The sequence below is a fragment of the Stegodyphus dumicola genome, chromosome 4, assembly GCF_044657685.1.
Source record: "Stegodyphus dumicola isolate Sdum_Otavi_A_Nest chromosome 4, ASM4465768v1".
In the NCBI taxonomy this organism is placed as follows: domain Eukaryota; kingdom Metazoa; phylum Arthropoda; class Arachnida; order Araneae; family Eresidae; genus Stegodyphus; species Stegodyphus dumicola.
In genome coordinates, this window is record NC_140771.1 from 17917488 (window position 1) to 17937018 (window position 19531).

Below are 19531 nucleotides of genomic sequence, written 5' to 3' on the forward strand. Positions count from 1 at the left end.
AGAAGCGAATTTTTAAAACGGATGACATTTTTTTTTTTTTTTTTTTTGATACACGAAGTGATGTCTAACAAAATCTTCTCATAAGCATGGATTAAATCAGTGCCCAACCTTTAACCTGGCTTGAGCCAATTAAGTATTTAAAATTTTTGGGGGAGCCACAAATTAATATTAACAATAATATATTGATTTTAATATTTCAATTTAAACGTATAGGTGAAACGGTAATGCACAAAAAATTGTAATACATCAAAGAAATGCGTAGCTTATTAAGAATTCAATTACAAATTAAATATAAGTAAAGCATTATTCTGAAACCTGACACTGCATTTCTTCTGCCAGTTTCTTGCACTGTGGTACATACGATGTTACAGCTAAGTTCATGCAGTCATTCAGATGTTCATGAGTTATCCTGGATATCAACTTTGATTTTTAACAAGTCCATTGTTGAAAAACCACTTTCGCATAAGTAAGTTGATCCAAAGCAGGAGTGTAACCTTTGAAAAGTTTCTTTTAAAAGTGGATATTTTTTCTCATCTACGGGAATCCAAAAATCTGTGATATTTTTGTTTTCAGTTGTAAATCAGATTAAAAATCTGTTATTTCCGTCTCTAAATTTGCAACGTGTTGTGATATTTCAGAAATATTAGTATTAAGAAATGGATTTAAAATGAATAAAGCAAGTGGCTCAATTTTATGAAAATCAGAAAATCTACTTTCAAAATCATCTTTGAGCTCAGTCAGAGATTCAAAATATTTAATTGTTTCAATTTCCTCGTATTTCTTAATATAGTACTCCACGTTTGTTAAAATGACATCTCTTTATTTGTGCCATCCACAAATTTAATTTTGATTTAAATGCGTTGATACTGCCTGTTAATTCAATAATAGTTTTTCCTTTTCTCTGAAGTTCAAGATTCAGTATATTCATTTTAGTTGTTATGCCTGTAAGAAAGACTAAATCGCGTAACCAGCTATGATCCCTAAATTCTACATATTTTTCGTTTCTAGAGTCCACAACTACAAATTGTTTTATCTTTGGAAGAAGCTCTAAAAATCGTTGCAGGACTTTTCCGTTACTAACTCAATTAATTTCAGAATGTAAGTTCCATACTTAGCATCAAGTTAATCGATCAGTTTTTGAATAATCTGCACCGAAGTAGTCTGGCACGAATAGAATTGACAATTTTCAGAACAACTCTCATTACGTGTTCATAATGCAGGATTCTTGCACATATTACCTGTTTATGTATAATACAGTAGTAGTGAAAAAAATTTGGAAACTCAGCATCGTTTTTGCAAAACGCGATGAAGCCAAGTGCGCCATCTGTTGTTATAGATACAAGTTTCTGAAGCGGAAGATCAAATTCTGTAGTATGATTTTTAATAACCTAATATATGTCGCACCCACGTGTATTCCCTTTAAGTGCCAAAACTGACAGTACATCTTTCTTTGCTGAGCAATCGTTGAAAACCATCCTGATAAAAATATTGATTTGTGCTACATTACAGATATCTGTTGATTCATCACACTATAAGCTTATTAAAACAAATTTTTGTAAATCATCTTTTAATGAGATACATTCCGGTGGCGTCGGAGGTCACGTGATGTAAGAGCTGCTAATGTAAACAAACAAGCTTGTGCTGAGGTAGTTAGTAGATGTGTTGAAAATTCGGAAACTTTGTTTATTTTTAATTAGTTATGAAATTTGCATTTCATCTTTAATTATTATTTCATCCATTAATTAACTGTTCATTCATTTGTTTTGTATAATTTTGGTAACTCTTACATGTTCAAATTTTTAAATGATTTTTCAAGTTTATTTATTGAAAAAAATCTACCATATGAAATAGACTAGTGTAATTCTAATGCATATACCTAAGGCACATGTTATCTCAAACTATGGACTGACACAACCACTGGTTTCCAAGAGCTAAATATACATGCTAATTTAATATTTAAACTAAAAAACTCAGCAATCTCCCAGGAAAATTTAGAATTAAGTACAAATTCTTATAAAAGCATCCTTTTACATTAAAATGTTTCAGTATTACTGATGCTTCTAATATTATAGATGTTGGTATCCTTAATATTTACAATGGAAGGTATTAAAAAAATTAACATTCCGATATTTATGTGTATTCATTAAAAATCGATTACAACAGCTAAAATATTAAAACATATCCTGATGAAATTAATAAAATTTTAGCCGCATAAAATATTTTATGACACTAATTAATATTAATAAGAGAAAATTGGCTTTGTATTTATGTTCTTGCAGATAAACAGATCTTTCACGAATTCGGCTATTTCAGTAATTTAGAACAACTATTCATGAACTATGAATATACTATTATTACACTTACATTTACAAGTTTGGAAAACGTTATTCAAGGTCTCGGTAATAGTTTTCAATTAACTGATATACACTTAATATTCTTAATAAAAACATTATTAATACTGGTACGCATCATGCATAAAGAAAATTTATAATCTTACCTCGTTTTCTGCAGAAATTTGCACAGATGTTCGGTAATTAATTGATTTCTTCATTTCGCCCTAACACAGCTTGTTATAAGTACCGTGCTACTTTGAAACAAATATTGTTCACATGTTTTTCCTTGAACAATAAAAGATCCTTCTTGTTGACATCAAGGAAAGAGAAATCATTTACAAGCGTATTTTTTAATTTCTCGCAATAGCTATAAATTTCTAAATTCGAAAAATCAATTAATTTCAGCGGAATATCTGCTATCGACTCCATTGTACACATAGGACATGCGGATAATTTCTGCAGAAAACGAGGTAAGATTATAAATTTTCTTTATGCATGATGCATACCAGTATTAATAATGTTTTTATTAAGAATATTAAGTGTATATCAGTTAATTGAAAAAACTTAAAAACCACGTGACCACATTTTTCCTCTTCTTCTCTTGCGGAATGTATCTCATTGTTCTCTGATATTCACAGACATTGCTTCTATTCAACTGCTAGTTACTGAATTTCTGCTTAATTGAATCTAATGGATAGTTTCATTCTTATTTTTAAATTCGTGAAATAATATCTCTGGTCTGACGCAATAAGCATTGATTCTTTAATTATGCTACCATCCATCCTCAAAAGTTTTTTGTGCATATCAAGTATATGTCAATCTTAAACGATACAATAGTAGCAGCTTTTGATGTATTCAGGCCTGGCAAACAAAGATTGTTAATCATTCATTCGGGTTTCATTATAAGGTATTTCTCCCGCCTTCTTGGCGTGCCCACGTGGTGTAGTGGTCTGCACGCTGAGCGCGTAATTCCAGAGGTCCGTGGTTCGATTCCCGGCGAAGCCGTTGCATATTTTTCCATCTTTCCGGCCTCGAAATAACCTAATGTCTCTATAGTGACGCCCGAACTAAAACGGTGTTGGATGATGATTCTCCGCACCCGGGATTTGGCGAATGGGCACCCTAAAAACCCCAGTCGCCCTTTAAAAAGGGGGAGTATATAAGGTATTTCTCCAGCCTTCGTGGTGTAGTAGTCTGCATGCTGAGCGCGTATTCCAGAGATCCGTGAATCGATTCCCGGCGAAGGCTTTGCATATTTTTTCATCTTTCGGCCTCGGCATAACCTAATGTCTGTACATCATTCCTTTCAGGTTAAATTTTCTTAAATTGTTGTTAGAAAGATAGTCAATATCATATTTTTTGTTAACTGTTGTGAAATGTTGCATGTTTTCCAAACAATAACTACTCGACTATAAATGAAATATATTTGTTCTTAAAATATATCAAAAATATTTCTATTGCCATTCTTCATGAAAATGATAGTGGTATACACTTTTCTTTCCCTTTTTCTCTGGTTCTTATGCCGACATGATTAGGGTCACTGATATATAATAATGACTAACATAAATAGAACAATATATTTATACCTGTGTGGAACCACTTGTTTTTTCATACACCATTTCTCATAAATAGACGTTCTGTACATAAACGTATTCTAAACTCAACGAAGCTAGCTCACTGCCATTGCTACTGACCAACGTCATGCATTAACAAACCGACATTGGCACATCACGAGCAGCTCTTCGGGTGATGCCATTTTGAAGTGAAAATATTCCTGGTCAGTGGTGTTACAATTTATTAAAACCGAAAACTATACAAATAATCAACCAAATTAATACTTACGATTAATGTATTTTCTTTCTATACATATACCTATTAAACTAAAGAAATATCTGAACAAATATGGCCATTAACAGCCATAGTGTAGAGCAAATAATTTTTTATAGACATTCCATGCCCGAGCTGATAAAATGAGCCACATCAAAAGCTGCTGCGAGCCACACATGACTCGAGAGCTACGGGTTGGGAATCCCTGGATTAGACAAATACTTAAATCTGAATACACTTTGTACATGCTGGTTGGACAATAATGCTAATGTAATCGAAGCCGGCTATAACGAATTTAGACGCACTGAAAGCTTGATTCGCTACATCCGGTGGATTATACGGGATAGCCTAGATTTACATCATTAGTTAATCGTGACAATACTACTAAAATGCGGGTATGCGTTGAAAAATCGTATTTGTTCATTGCAGGTGCACGTCTGATATGAATATTACGGAGGAAGGAAGAATTCTATTCCCATCTCCATGATAAATGTATGCAACGTATACATTTCCTTTCTTTCTACGCCATTAGCGTATGATGATGTTTTTAATTGCATAGAAATGAAGCATATCGATATGAAACTTAAATTCAGATCAAATTCAACCTCAGCTTAATTCTTCTGTAATATAAATATCAATCTAAAGATGAATTTACCCTAATTTTAAATCTGTCAGAGAATTGTAATACATTTATCAGCACCTTTAAACTCTAGAAAAGTACAAAAAGAATGTATGAATAAATAAGTTTTAAAATACAGATACAGTCAACTTCAGAACAGCCAGGTTAATACCGAGAACGACCTCTACGGTTAACTCAAAATAATGTTTAATTCCGAGGGCAGTTAAAAAAAATACTATTAACAATTTATCAGCATTTTAGAGCAATTAAACCTACAGGAAAAGTTCACTTGATTGTGTAAATTAAATCAGAATTCAAAACAAAACACTGTAAATATTGGAAGAATAAACATTATTTAAAATGAAGAACCTAAATTATAAATGGCATTAAAAACATTTACAAGATAACTTGAATAACTTCATGAAATTCACACTCGTATAAAATAAAAAGTCGGTTAGAATTTTTTAGTTTTTGGCACAAGTTCATCTGCTATCACTATTGTTATCCTATTATATTTTCTATTCCTTTTTAATTTCCCATAGATAGTTTCATTTTACACTAATTCTAATATAAATTTAACCATGTGTTGTCTGCATAATATTGTGCGAGATCAGGTTATGTTAAATTAACACCTGAAGTGAGCCATATAGTCATCATTTTACAATAGTTAAACTTTAAATGTCTGTTTAATTTTCATATTGTTGCCACCAAATATCATAAATATAATTTATGTTATTTTATCTTATGTTTTAAAAGATATATTAAGATTATATTATATTTAAAAAAATTAAATAATTAAGAATCTGCTTGAACGTATGTATTTTTCTTGCATTGTGAAAAAACAACAGTACCTAGAGCCATCAAATTTTGAATAACATCATCCATAACCCAAATACAGACACCTGGAAGACCGAATTTTGAATTTTTTTTATTATCTATTTTATATTTTGTAAAACTTTAACGAATTTTTTATTAGAAAATTCAACAATTTTAAAGTAAGCATTGGCAACACACTGTGAACACAATATTTGTATCTCCAGTGCACGAGACTGTCAGAAATTCTAAAGATACGCTCATTCAGGGGCGTAGCTAGAGGGGGGCAAGGGGGGACATCTGTCCCCGGGCGCAGAATCCAAGGGGCGCCAAATTGATGTTACGACATTTTAGAATTAAATGTTTTCCATCCTTGGCAAGCAGTAGGGGGCGCGAAATCTTCAGTTGCCCCTGGGCGCTGAAAACCCTAGCTACGACTCTGCGCTCATTTAAAATATTTTCAGCCCAAATATTCTCGAAACCTGTATGTGTAAGTAAATGAAGGAAACGCAGCTTTGGGCGTATAATAAAATTTTAAAATCTTTGAGTTTTTTTTTTTTTTTTTTTTTTTTTTTTAATATATTACATATATTTTCTTAACTCAAATATGAACAACATTCCATGTAGAGCCGAAATGCAGTAGCAAGATAATTTAAAACATCAGTGTTAAAACGAAGGCGCAAAAAAGAAAATTCTGTAAATCTATCAAAAGCTGAAACTTGATAACTCACTTAAAAATTCATTACATTACCTTATTACTCTGCATTATCTCAATAAATCATTGCAATACCTGGGAATATTTCTATTTTATTTTTTATATAGATATCAGTTTTTGATAACTTAAATTTGATTTGTTTAAAATATGCGGTTAAATGGATAAAAAAGTAAGCAAAAATCAAAACCTTTAACTGACTTCTGCCTTCGTTAATGATACTTTTTTTTTTTTTTTTTTTTCCCTAATATTTTACCTCTTGCAAACCCATATACATAGGTAAAGAAAGGATTAACCTCGACCCTTTCGAGTGCATTTAAGAAGATTTTAGAAGTGAGTGGAAACAATGATGATGTGCTTTCGCTTCCAGAGGTTTGGCCATAACCATATCTTCTAAAATATCTCAGGATGTCTGAAATGTAGCAAGAAACACTATACCCTAGGAAATGGTTAAAAACTGAATTTGCGTCCACTGCAAGCGGGACATGGGCTTCCTCTAAGGTCTGTGAACTTCATCCAAAAATTCACGAAAAGCAAGTTGATAATAAGCCAACTTCGAAGCCGACCATAACTGCCGGAAGTGTCACTTCAAATATAAATAAAAATAGTGTACCAAATACTGAAATGAATGGCAACACAACACTCTGTCGAAAATTCTAAGGATATGCAGCTTTTAAAAAATTTATGATTGTTCAGTCATGGATTTGTAAATGTAAAGCATGTGAAGCTTGAGAGCAGATGTGTACATAAGCAAGTACAGTTATTTTCCACTGCACGTGAGAACAGAATAATACAAAAATCTGATGTGGACACCATATTACTTCTTTGTACGGTCTATTAATTTATACACATTTTTGCTCTTCATTTAAACTTATTCACTATAATTATAACTTAATTAATCGATCCCTTAAGGCAAGTTGAAATTAATATCAAAATTTGCAAATGTTGAAGTTAAATATTCCAGTCAATTTTTCTCGTTACGACTTTTTTTTTTTTTTTCTAATAAATAAAGAGAATAAAACTTTTCCCTAAGCGCAGGAACTGAGAGATTAAAAGTCGATTTGTTATTTGTCAAATTTTATTTTTTCAATTTTTAATTTGAGATTGCCAAAACTAAAATATTTTATGATTAAAAAGATAAGCTTTAGGTACCCGAGACAGTCCTCTTAACTTGCTTAAAAGCTTTTAGTTTGGTTCTCTATCACTCTTCAGATTAATGCCTTCCAATTGCAGAGTTTTCTTAGTTTTATTTGCATATTACTTTCTTTTCCAATATTGCTAATTATATTTCTACATTTTTTTTTAATTGTTCACTATCAATACTCAAGTATTTCCTCTTTATTATTTTATTTTTCGTTTGCATGTTATCTAAAAATACGAATGCATGCAGGGAAACCTCTGAACTTATTTGAGACTCGAAGCGATGTTACTTTTCAAAACGATAATTTGTTTAACAAACAGTTTTAAGTCTCAAATGGTCCAGAGGAATGAAACATGTACCTATTCGGAACTCAATAATCAACCAGTTTAAAATTTCAAAAACTTACGCTTTGGCAAGTTCCTTTTGAAACGACAATTGAGGGAGAATTTATATTTATTTTAATATTTTTCACCTATCTCTGTTAAGTTTCATATATTAATTTTTCACTGCTGCTTACATGGATTTTTAACTTTATTTTAATCTTAAATTCACAATTAAAATTTAAGTGGTTCAAGATTCACGTTCAAAATGCTTGCGTGTTCTTGCTATTTTTACTGCTTGCATTACTTCATTACACCTTTTCCTTAGATAGGATAATCAGGATTACTTTTTCTACTTTACTTAAGACTTTATACACGCATTTATATATGAATCTATTTAAAATCCTTTTAACAATATGTTTCGGAAAAAAGAGTCCTTTATTTTGTAAGTATAGACGTCACGCAGAAAAAAAAAATCATCCATATGAATTCAGACACGGTCAAAATGGATATTTCCGTTGAAATATGAATACCAGACATCTTTTGCGATTACCACACCTCCTTTACTTTGTACAAGAAAGCAAAAAGAGTAGTGCTTGTTTTATAACTAATTTGAGGCATAAAGTTTGTAAACATAATTAGACGTAAACTATGGAACACTTGATACTCACTTGATATTTAAAGCTCGGTATTATTTAAAACATGGAATCGACAGGATGTCATGTGTAAGCCAAATAAGATTTTATTCAAGTTAAATCAGCATATTCTTAAACATAAAAAGTTCATTTGATACCTTTGAATTTCATAATCTTCTTCTTTTCTGAGGAAAAAAATCGCTTAAGATTTAGTTCATTATAGCATTAGTGATTTTATATTTTCTAATATTAGATAACTGTAATTGGTGTTTAACTTACTTTTCAATGATAAGCGAACACTTTTCAGTTTAATCAAAGCACAACTGCACTTTTGTTAACATTTATGTTTGGTATCTTACAGTAATTTCATTCACACTGGCAAGCTTCTCTTCCATTTATAAGGTATTTTACCCCTTCTTGCTGCATGCCTTCGTGCTGTAACGGTAGCACACTCGACGCGTATTCGAGAGGTCCAGGTTCGAGTCCCGGCGAGGGCATTGCACATTTTTCACCTTTTTGGCTTTAAAATAACCTAATGCCTCTACACATTTATTTATTTATCACATTAAATTTAACTTTATTTTATTCATTTATTGTTTAAATTTCTAACTATTTTATTTACTTTATTTTATTTCTCTTTCCCGATGTTCTTCCATGGGGCTCCACTTCTAATTTTAGAAATTAAAGACCTGGTAAAATGTCATTCACGTGAATTTCATTTCTAAGTAAAAAACTATCAGTCGTAATTTACAATAGTAAATAACAGCAACCTGGCTGTATAAAGAAGGGGAATCTTGAGTTTAAATTTCAGACAGAATTCACATTTTTGAAGCAACTGAAGGAGTTCTAAATTAAATGCCTGGAGGGATAATAGTCCTCTCTATCGTCAATGAATTTGGGCAGTAGCAACATGTTAATAACTATGACATGAAAATGAGAACAGTACATTTAGGAGATCTAACACCATTTGGATCACATAAATGAGATCAAATCTCCATAGCCTAATCTTTAAACAGAAATTATACACAACGTGATAACTCAGTGTGTACAAGTAGACTGGCAATAGAAAGCTCAAACTGACATCAAAATTAAAGTCTTTGTCAGCCTACTTTCATACGATTCTTAACGCAAGATGCAAAAGATGTATTTTAAACAAACAATTTTATTTGCACATTTGTTACATCCTAAATTACACCAGAAACCATAATCATTTGATGTTTCTGCCAAAAAACAAAAATTCATATTCCAAATAAATACATACATTAACATCAAAATTAATTTATAACAGCTGCAAGATAAATTTATTACTAATTTATGAATAATAACGACTTCCTGTAAAACAATTATGCAGATAACTATTCAAAAATATCAACAAATGAAAATGCATTAAGTTACTTAATGTCAGAAACAATGCAAAGTGATGTCTTTACCATTTCCACCGTACATTCAAATTCTAATTAAACTACTTAAAAAATACTCAAAACTCGATAATATAGTAAAAATGTGAACTTAACTAAATATCTGCAGAGGACAACATTTACCACTGATAAATATACACTATTTCAGTATAATCCAAAATATGTATAAAATGATGATTTTCAACTTTCTGTTCCCATAGCACATGCATCATGATAATCAATACTTTATATTGACAAATATTTTCATTCAGCAAAATCTTGCTATTCACACTATGGAAAACAAATCTGAAAGACACATGAATTTCAAAAATTCTCTCAAAAACACTTTACAGTGATAAACACTAATCATCCACTTTAATGGTATCAAATATTTATGTACATCTTATATTACTAAACTCTGCTTTTACTCAAAATCTTCAAATTAACTGTAAGCAAATAATTAATGTACGATTATATCAATGATCTCAAGCAATATCACATTAAATAAACAATCTAAAATACATGATGCAAAATGTATTGAAATGAAGTCATTATTTTTCATTTGGTTGACTTAATTTAGGTGGAGTACTGCAACAGCTCAGAATAGAATATGGGATGAACTAGTAACATGTCATGGCCACTTGACTACTTGTAGAACCACATACTTTTTGAGAAATACAAAATTTATTAATGCACCACATGCTGAAAATCAGCCAAACAATCAGTAATTTAATGAATTTGAAATATTCAATACTATTCTCTGAATTAACCACCAGTTATGCTATCTATTAAAATCAATCCAATTATTTGCATAATTTTAATTTACAGCATTGTTATCTTGGTATTATGTTAAAAATTTTCAACCATAGCTAGAAGATCATTCCCCTTTCTTTATAAAACTTAAAAAATACATGCACATTTATTTATGTACAAAGAATTGTACATAAGAAAAAGTACAGAAAATGCTGATAAATACCAAAACTTGAAGGTAAGTAGTTTTTTGTATTCATAAACTAAAATACTTAACAGGTAAATAAAAAGCTGACTGCATTCTAACCTGAAGTTATGAAATTTCCTCTAGGGGGAGTTCCCCCCCTCCACGTGAGAACCCCTGGCCTAGCCCTTTCATAGGCTTATATATTTTTGTATTAATGTACAGCACAGTCCTCCAGCCATCCCATTTCCTAAATTTGTTTTTGCTGAGTAACTCTCTGAGTATATACAGCATCTCCACTCTTCCACTCATGATATATAGTCTTTTGAAAGCAATCTGTAGGCATTGACCAAAAACACCAAAATAATTTACACCTACATTAAACCAAAGTATTTAATGAAACTCATATTACAGTACAGAAACAAAATAGTAATGATTAAAGACTTCTCAAAACATTTATAGTAATCAACTAGACAAAATGGGCACAGATGCTACGACATGTGTAGTTGTTTAAAGTGAAAGAACATGCTGTTTGCACATACTGAAGATCACTGCAAATAAAGATTGTGTTCACATTTCTTTAATATCAGACTGAGTTTTTTTGGGGGGGAGGGAAGGGAATAAGAATGGCTATAACTTTTTACATAAAATTGATTTACATAATTTGGTATGATTCTGGTAAAAATTATTACCATAATAAATGTAAACTTAATCAAATGTTTGCTTCAAAAGTATTCAGATAATCAAATTTTTTACGCATTTTTATCTGTTTTAATGTAATTTAAAATAATCTAGGAAAACAGCTAAACATATGAGTTTTGAGTAAGCCATAAATGATATATATGTATGTGTATTTAATATATTGGAAACTCCATGTAATAATGTGAAGTGTTGAAACAAACATAGAGATGGATAAAGAAACTAGCAGACATGGCTGAATTTAATTATATTCTTTTTTATCTTTGCACACAAACATTTTCATCAACTAACACAAAATATATTGGTACACAAAGTGCATTTGTTACAGAATTTATTGTATTTTTGAAGAGCACAGGTAGCAGCAAGTTGACAGAAGCGAAAGCAGACAGCAAAATGCAGCATATTTCAACACGAACACTTAGTTGAAAAGGACAAAGGTTATGGTTTGCAATTTCCATTGGCTATTAAAAGTTTTGATATTGGCCATTTGAGTGTCAGTTTGCAAATTATCGACATCATTATTCTTATGGAAAGGGGAAATATCCAAATTAAAAGAAAAATTTAAAGGGCTATTAAAAATTAATAACAGTACTTTGTCTTACATATTTTTTTATATTACATATATATAACATGGCAACCATATAAAAGGCCATACAAAATAAAGAAAGAAAATAAAACTTTAAATCATGATTATCCACACAAAAAAATAACCTCATGGATAAAAAGCCATGTTGTAAAAAGTCTATACAGAGAAAAGCCCACATGGATACATATGCATTCATGAAAATAATTTTCATTTTGTTAAGCTAATACTTATTTCAAAATTCAGTGACGTAGCTAGGGTTTCCAGCGCCCGGGGACATCTCAAGAATTTGCACCCCTTTAGGTGTGCCAAGAATAGAAAACATTTCAGTAAAAAATTTCGTAGCATCAATTTGGCGCACCCTGGATGCTGCGCTCGGGCACAGATGTCCCCCCTTGCCCCACTCTAGCTATACCACTGTCAAAATTTCACCGCTTTTTACAAGATTTTAATATTGGGCATTTTATTTCAATTTCTTTAAGCTTGTATGTACATAAAACATACATAATTTTACTTAATCCTTGAATATATCTGGCAAGGAAAGCCTGCAAATAATGCAGACCTAACAGTATATAGATTAATTATCATTATATTATAAATTATTTAATACTAGTTAAAAAAAATGCTGTATATACTAAATTTAATGACCCAAAATAAGAAGTAAACCAGAACGTTTGTTTCAACAAAAGTGGTACATTAAGACACATTCATACACATACTTCATTTTCATAACGACTAGAGGGTAGAGTAAATGAAATGTTTGAGCATCGCCATTCCAGATGAAAAATTCATTACAAAAGATATACTCTTCTGATTATATTACAGTCTGCTTTAAAAAGAAATTAGCTACATAGTGCAGTCTTAAAGTTTTATAGCTATATGCATAATAAATTAAAATTTGAAAGGAATAGCTCTACCAATTTTTCTTTCTAGATAAATTATTCCTAATACTATGCTTATCTTCACATGTTTCTAAAGCTTTCGCATGTCTCCATACAAGATAATTGCTTCCAAGTTTTTTTAGCCCAAAGGGACAATTTTCCCAGAAGGGCTATTAATTTCATTTTGGCATTTTGCACTAGTTCACTATAAAGGCATTTCACTTTTGAAATTGTTGCCACCAAATATTAGAGCCCTGCATTACATTTCAAGAAATTAAATAATGAAGAATCTGCATGAATGTATGTATGTTTCTTGCACTGTAAAAAAACAATGGCACCTAGAGACATCAAATTTTGAATAACATAGTCCTCCACTCAAATGTGGGCATCTGGAAGCCCAAATTTGAAATTTGTTTTATTACCTATTTCATATTTTGTAAAACTTTAATGAATTTTTTATTAACAAACTCAACGATTTCAAAGCGAACAATGGCAATACTATGCGGGGGGGGGGGATATTTTTATCTTCAACGCACGAGACTGTATATCGGAAATTCTAAAGATATGCTCTTTTTAAATTATTTTGTCATACTGCTGTTCAATTAAATTTATGGTTTAATTGCAAAGAATATGATATTTAATAAATAAAGCTAGCACACAGAATGTTAAAAAAAAATACCCCTTTTGCCATAATATAAAATCCAAGAGCTTTCAGATTTTTTTATATTAATTTATTTTTATTTATTTTTTTTAATTGTCCCCTTTTTTAACATTTTAAATGCTCTTAATATGATACATTTAAGGTGAAACTTCATTTTAGAAAACAAAAAGTAGTTTACACGTACCAAATCTGGCAAGTAAAAAGAGCAACAATGAAGCAGTTATTTATTTCTTTGCAATTCTGAGATATATTTCTTTGTGTTTGTTCAAAGTTACTGAAATATATGATGAAATTGTGACTAATCTTTGGAATATGGTAACAGGTAGTTTGGCGACATTTTGATAAGGCGATAAAGGTTACTATGTAGGACTTTAGCAAAGATCTGAGAAGTACACATTTCGAATCACAGATCATTTTGTCTCGGAGAAATGAGAGATCATGAGACATGTCGTGACATTTTCCGGAGAATTCCGATCGTGATTTTAGCTAATAAGCACTTAGAAACAATTTCTCTGCTAAAGTGCAGAATCGCCCACTTATTTGTTTGGCGCTTTTTACAAGAGTAAGAAGAATTGGATTTTTGTCAATTTTCTTTGACTTTTTAAGTGAAAATAGGTCGACTTGTACATGGATAAAGTCAAGAGTGTGCGGAATGCCATTTTTGTGCAATTCTGGGATTTTTTTTTAAGTGAAAATAGGTCGATGTGTAGATGGATACCGTGTATATACAATTCTTAAAAACGCGGCAAGCAGTGGGCGATTCTGCACTTTCTCCCAATTTTGCACCTAATTTTTGTCATGATTAAGCACTTTTGTTCCATAAAAGTTCTAGCATAAGTGTAATTCGGCTAGCAGATTGCTGGAAAAAATGTTGAGTAAAAAAAAAAAAAAGCCTTTACTTCATGAAAACAAAATGCCGTCCAAAAAAAAAAACTAGCAGGTTTCTGTAGCAGGGATGATCGCCCAAAAATTGCCAAGTTACCATAATCGGAACATTCACCGAAATTGTTAATGCTTTTGTTGTTCAGTTCTTGACTTTAAGACAGCAGATACTGATAGTAAAAAATCAATTAAACAATTGTAAGAAACGATATTTTTAAAGAAGGCAAGTTAAAATGTGTAAGTAATTACTGCTAGCAATTATTGTTTGTTTTATTATCTGGGATTTGTATTTCAGCTGATTCAATTCACTTGTAAATCTGAACATGCATTGTGTATATGTTAAGTGTAGTTCCAGAACTCTGGAATATATTTGATTATTGAAAATAATGATCTCATAGAGTAAAACAAAAATAATACATTTTTCTGAAACTGTTGTGGTATTTGTTGTGGTAAACTAAACTCGGCAGCACAAACAGCCCTTAGAGAGCTATGACCGGCAGTGCTCTGATATCTGTTTTCTAGACCATGTGCTCTGGGGTGCTTTGCCTGGACAAGTGGTCAGCTTATTGCAGGACCCCTGGTATTTAGTCCCCAAACGAACTTGGTACTCATTTTATCGAGCCACTCACGGAATGAAAGGCTGAGTCAACCTTACCTAGCCCAAGGATTGAACCCTGAACCTGTCGTGCTGCTGCATGATGCGGTAGCCGATTCTAAGTAACACATCCTGCTAAAATTTCACAACTTCTATTAAGGTGGTAGAGATAACATGTAAGTAGTGTTATTATTCTAGATCTAAAAAACAGTCAGACAAAAGAATACAGTATTTAACTATCCATATTATGCTTAATTTTACAGCAGTTTTAATAGTTTACTATGATTTTTTTACAGTAAAATTTTTATTTAAAATTATAAATTTATATCTTCAGATTTCCATTCTGCTAATTGTAAAAAAGTTAATTTACATAACTACACACTGTATTTCTGTCTAATATTGCATAACTATAAAGATAAATGGAAGAATAATTTTCATTTTCTCAAAAAAATAATCAAATACCACTAATATAGATAGATACTTTAGTTAAATTTATCTGATGTTAAGTTATGTTTGCTAATTGAATCACATTCCTTCAATATTAATTAAAAAATAATACTGTGATAAAATGCAGTTTTATTTCACTATTATTTTTAAATTAACACTGAAGGAATGATAAGGCAAACATGATAAAAATTATGAAGTTATAATTACATAATGTTTCAATGCATTTCATAATACTGTATAGTAGGATAACTAATAAAAGGATGGGAAAGAAATCTATTGATATAAAAATAAACATAAACTTGGTCTAAGCTAGTATATGCTTTATGTATTTTATATATTAGTTCCACTACAATAAAAAACAAAATTCATTACAAGACATTACAAAAAGTTATAAATAAAACACGCGAGCTGGATTATTCTGGATGTGAACATGCATATGTTAATGTAGCTACATATTCAAATATATCACAACATCTAATAGTATAAACATTTACAATATAATCCAACTCAACCAAAAAAAGATAAATAATACAAAATATTTCATAATTCAAAAGCCAACTACATATCCTGTAATCCAATTTTCATATATATAAGTCGTTCGAATACATGCTGGCGAGAATACATTAAAATCTGCTCAGTAAAAATTATTTAAATATGCATCGAATAAAAAGAAAAGGAACTTACGTGTTAGTGCAATAACCTAGAATACACCGGAAGTCATGACATACATTCAAAAATGTAAAAAGCACATCCTCCGTTATTTAAACATAATGGAAAAGTAGCTACAGTGATAGATTTAATCAGAAACTGATCTAGAAGTACGCACCACTCGATCAGTAAGGGTCTATGAACCTCACTAGCAGACATTCAGTTCGACCGAAAATCAAAACTAGTGGAAAAACATTAAACTAAACCAGTTGCCATTACATACAAATTCTTCCAGTACAATACAGACTGAGGCTTCTCATTTGTCGGAATAAAAATAAAATGTGATCATTTTGTCAAACTCGTTAAAAGTAACATCCAGGCTAGTTTTCTTCCTGAAATCAAAGTAAAAATACTTTACTTTACTATTTTTTATCTAAAGTTCAATATTTTTTGGATAGCTGAATTTGATAGATGGATGAAACTAAAAGCACTTAAAATATTCTTTTGAAGCATATTCGCTTGCAGGCATTGACACATCGCTCTGTCTGTTGATGGATATTTTCCTATGACTTTCGACAAAGTAGTTTTCCCAATTAGGATGCACAAAAGGTAGTATAAAATTTCATTTTGCTCACTATCATTAATAGTGTACTTATCATTTGAAAGTCTACTATCGTTTGAGTTCATAACTCATAGAAACAAACACGAATCTGTTACATAATACATTAAGGATATTGCAGGCGTGGTGATGATATCCTTAATACCATGTTCTGTAGCTTATCGCTCATTTGGCTCAAGGTACACAGTTCTTTCTTTCCGATCCCCCGTTTTTCCAAATTACCGAATTTACCGCTCGGCCGCTGGTATGCTATGGTAGCTCTATAGCTGTTGTGGTTGTCATCCGATGACGTACTTCTTTTAAGCAGACAACCGTCATACTTTCCCCCTGCTATGGAACTTGCAAATATTTAATTCAGAAGTCAAACAACAAAAATCAGCGTTATATTTACAAAATTTTCACAGGACTAGTTTCGATGGTTTTACCGAACCACCATCTTCAGCTGCAAAACCGCAAATGAACAAGATAGGAAATAATGATTAGGTAAGATAAGAAAGCCCGGACAAGAATAAGCAAGTGGCGCCATCTGTTGCTGAAACCAGAAATAAAACATAATTTCTTTAAAGGCCGAAGGCAAATTTGGATTGGAATTAGGATCGTTAAATAGAACAGAAAGATTTTTATGAATGTGAAATGCCTCTAGAAAATCCATTTCTCCAATAGAAGATGTTTTTTGAATAATTTTGGCAGCAGAAAAATTGAAAATGTGGTTTTGGGACCAACAATGTTGAGCAACAGAAGACTAGAAAAAAGGAAACACAGAAGACTTCTGTGTTTCCTTTTTTCTAACATATGCCTCATGTTCCTTGACGCGAAATTTTAAAGCTCTCTTAGTTTGCCAATGTAAATTAAACCACACTGGCAAGCAATCCTATAAATACCCCAGGAATTCATATCCGAAATGGGGTCCTTGAGTATGGAACTCGGAATTTTATTGATGGGAGAATAAACAATCCGAAAGTTAAATTTCAGCAAAATATGTGCAACTTTATAGCTAATTGATGGAAAGAAGGGAATGACAACAGAATTTTTATAATCTCCTAAAACAAGAGTCTGCCTTTTAGTGTGCTGAGATGAGAATTTTTTAACTGCTTGATTAATAATGTTGGGTGAAAAGCCCCTGTCAATAGCTATTGCTTTTAAATAATTTAGTTCTTCATCAAGGGCTAGTTTGGAGGAGCAAACTTGAGGAGCACGGAAAACATAGGAATAAAATGAAGCTAACTTTTGTTTAGTCGGATGACATGATTTAAAGCGTGGTGGAAGGCAAACCGATGAAGGTTTACGGTAAACCGTAGTACTGAAGTTGGATGTGTTACGTGTGACCAGAATGTCGAAAAACGGAAGAGAATTGCAAGTCTCAAGTTCAAAAGTGAACTGAATAGCAGGATCAATAGAATTCATTGTTGAAAGAACTTTATTTAAATCATCTTTATTAGCTTCAAACAGAGTAAAAGTATCGTCTACGTAGCGGAACCATGCCGAGAAGTTTAAAGTTTCAAACAATTTTGATTCATAATAATGCATGTAGATATCAGCCAGGATGGGACTGAGGGGGCTTCTCATGGCTATTCCCTCAGTTTGCTAGTAATATTTATTTTGGAAAACAAAATGTGTTTATTTCAAACAGAGTTGAGTGAGAGAAATTAGCTCATCAATTTCGATGCAAGAGAAATGAAATTCGCGAAGTATGGTTTCTAGACACCTTAATGCACCCTCCACTGGGACATTGGTGAATAATGATTTTACATCAAAAGAAACCATGAGTAAATTACTAATCATTATTTACTCATGGTTTCTTTTCATGTAAAATCATTATTTACTCATGGTTTCTTTTACTCATGGTTATGAGTAAATTACTGGGAGAAATTTCTCCTAGTAATTTACTCATGGTTTCTTTTGATGTAAAATCATTATTCACCAATGTCCCAGTGGAGGGTGCATTAAGGTGTCTAGAAACCATACTTCGCGAATTTCATTTCTCTTGCATCGAAATTGATGAGCTAATTTCTCTCACTCAACTCTGTTTGAAATAAACACATTTTGTTTTCCAAAATAAATATTACTAGCAAAGAGGGAATAGCCATGAGAAGCCCCCTCAGTCCCATCCTGGCTGATATCTTAATGCATTATTATGAATCAAAATTGTTTGAAACTTTAAACTTCTCGGCATGGTTCCGCTACGTAGACGATACTTTTACTCTGTTTGAAACTAATAAAGATGATTTAAATAAAGTTCTTTCAACAATGAATTCTATTGATCCTGCTATTCAGTTCACTTTTGAACTTGAGACTTGCAATTCTCTTCCGTTTTTCGACATTCTGGTCACACGTAACACATCCAACTTCAGTACTACGGTTTACCGTAAACCTTCATCGGTTTGCCTTCCACCACACTTTAAATCATGTCATCCGACTAAACAAAAGTTAGCTTCATTTTATTCCTATGTTTTCCGTGCTCCTCAAGTTTGCTCCTCCAAACTAGCCCTTGATGAAGAACTAAATTATTTAAAAGCAATAGCTATTGACAGGGGCTTTTCACCCAACATTATTAATCAAGCAGTTAAAAAATTCTCATCTCAGCACACTAAAAGGCAGACTCTTGTTTTAGGAGATTATAAAAATTCTGTTGTCATTCCCTTCTTTCCATCAATTAGCTATACAGTTGCACATATTTTGCTGAAATTTAACTTTCGGATTGTTTATTCTCCCATCAATAAAATTCCGAGTTCCATACTCAAGGACCCCATTCCGGATATGAATTCCTGGGGTATTTATAGGATTC

General features: G+C 31.6%; 1 protein-coding gene across 4 annotated transcripts in view; it reads right to left on the reverse strand.

Annotated features, from left to right (window-relative positions):
* rtet (major facilitator superfamily domain-containing protein rtet) overlaps positions 1-16385 on the reverse strand; it is a 54317-nt gene extending 37932 nt beyond the window's left edge. For 2 of the 4 annotated variants that reach the window (XM_085814601.1, XM_035374230.2), the window contains exon 1: positions 16164-16385. The gene's annotated coding sequence lies outside the window, so the exon portion shown is untranslated. Of the gene's footprint in view, positions 1-4175; positions 4333-16041; positions 16061-16163 lie in introns of those variants that run through there. The other 2 variants (XM_085814600.1, XM_035374231.2) reach the window with 2 other exon arrangements.
* Between the last annotated feature and the right edge of the window lie 3146 nt (positions 16386-19531).